Source organism: Mustela erminea, chromosome 3, assembly GCF_009829155.1.
Source record: "Mustela erminea isolate mMusErm1 chromosome 3, mMusErm1.Pri, whole genome shotgun sequence".
NCBI classification, from domain to species: domain Eukaryota; kingdom Metazoa; phylum Chordata; class Mammalia; order Carnivora; family Mustelidae; genus Mustela; species Mustela erminea.
This window is the reverse complement of record NC_045616.1, coordinates 1,775,755-1,777,673: the sequence shown is the minus strand read 5'-3', so window position 1 is coordinate 1,777,673 and position 1,919 is coordinate 1,775,755. Positions and strand designations below refer to the sequence as shown.

General features: G+C 34.4%; 1 pseudogene; it reads right to left on the bottom strand.

Annotated features, from left to right (window-relative positions):
• Positions 1-544: 544 nt before the first annotated feature.
• LOC116585525 lies at positions 545-1,503 on the bottom strand (annotated as a pseudogene).
• Between the last annotated feature and the right edge of the window lie 416 nt (positions 1,504-1,919).

The following is a 1,919-nucleotide window of genomic DNA, read 5'->3' as shown; positions in this document are numbered from 1 at the left end:
CCCTGGTGAAGTCTCAGTTAATCTTTCTAAAGCTAAGTTACCCTAAATTGAAGAAAAGGTAGTAATTGGCACAGATAAGTTATGAGTCTACTATGAGAAAATCAAGAATTTTGCTGACTTTCATTTATATCTACATATTAAGGAAGCATTTATTTTTATGTTTACCTGTATTTGAAAATAAATTTAAAATATTTGAACTTGTATTATAATGAAAACTTCATTTAGACAGTTTCCATTTTAATTTCTGCATGACTAAGAATCATTTTCATAGAGAACATATTAGCAAAAAATGAGTGCATTTGAAACTTATAAAAAAAATAAAACAAAAACAAGGACAAAAAAGGCTCATAATTATGGATACTTGCAGAACAATTTTGTCTGTACATGAGTATGGACAAATACATGTTCATACATGTCCATACATGATTTTCTTTTATTTTTCTCATTTTAGTCCTTCCACTCTAAGCATAAAATAATATTTTAGTTACTGTATACTGATGAATGGACTTATAATCAATATTGGGTACATATGTGAAAAATGTGTCTACACTTTTACAAAGCAGACTTTCTGAATCACTCTTCTCAGGGCCCCCATAACTTTCTTGTTTCTCAGGCTGTAGATGATGGGGTTGAGCATTGGGGTCAGAATCGTGTAGAAGATACCCAGGACCTTGTCGTCTGTTGGAGACTGAAAGGATCTTGGGCATAGATATGTGTAAGCAAAGGGTGCATAGTAGAAAGTCACCACAGTGAGGTGGGTGCTGCAGGTAGAATAGGCCTTCTTCCTCCATTCTGTTGGCTGCATGCGGCAGATGGCATGGAGTACCCAGTTATAAGAACATGCAATGCCAGTGAAAGGAAACACAAGGAGAAATGTGGTGTTCACAAACACTGTGTACTCATAGATCTGGGTGTCCACACAGGCCAGAGTCAACATGGTTGGAACATTACAAAAGAAATGGTTGATGGCTCTGGATCTACAATAAGGGATATATATAGTGTGTATATAGTGTGGGCACAGGAGTTGACTGAGCCCAATATCCAAGATCCTATTATCATCAGCACACATACTTTTGTGCTCATTCAAATGGAATAGTGGAGAGGAGAGCAAATAGCCACATAATAATCATAGCCATAAAGGCCAATAGTAATCTTTCTCCACCAGCTAAAGCCTTGAAGAGGAAACTCTGAACTCCACATCCAACGAATTAAATAGACTTGTTTCCAGAGAGATAATCAGATGCCAGAGAGATAATCAGATGCCATCTTGGGGACAATGGTGGATATATAGTTTAGGTCAATGAGAGAATGCTGACTGAGTAGGAAATACATGGGTGTGTGGAGATGGGTGTCTAGGAAGATGAGGAGAATCGTGGACATGTTGCCAAACATAGAAATTAGAAAAATAAGAATGATGACAATAAAGAGGAATACACTAATTCTTGTTGGTGGGAACAACACCAATAGGATGAAATCAGCTCTTGTTTGAGTACAATTTTCCATAGAACATTGATAGAATTTTCCTAAAAAGAGACAAGAAAGCAAATTAAAGATGGAACAAGAGGATATATAGAATTTATAATTTTAGTCAAACTGTATTGTTGAAAATCTTACAACTCATATGAGTAAATGAACTTTCTTATTTTTAGAAAAACAAAACAAAAACAAAAATAATTTATTTTTGAACCAGAAATTAAAATAAGGATGCAAAAATTAATAGCCTATATCTTTTCTAAGAATTCTTTGGAGTTATTTTAAAAACTCTCTCTCTCTTTCCCTCTCTCTCTCTCTCTCTCACTATATGTGTGTTTGTGTGTGTATATACATGTATGTAAGTATATGAATATATATTAAGAATTCATTAGGATAAGTATTACTATTGTACATGATTGCAGTATTGCCAAATCAGAGGTTTACTC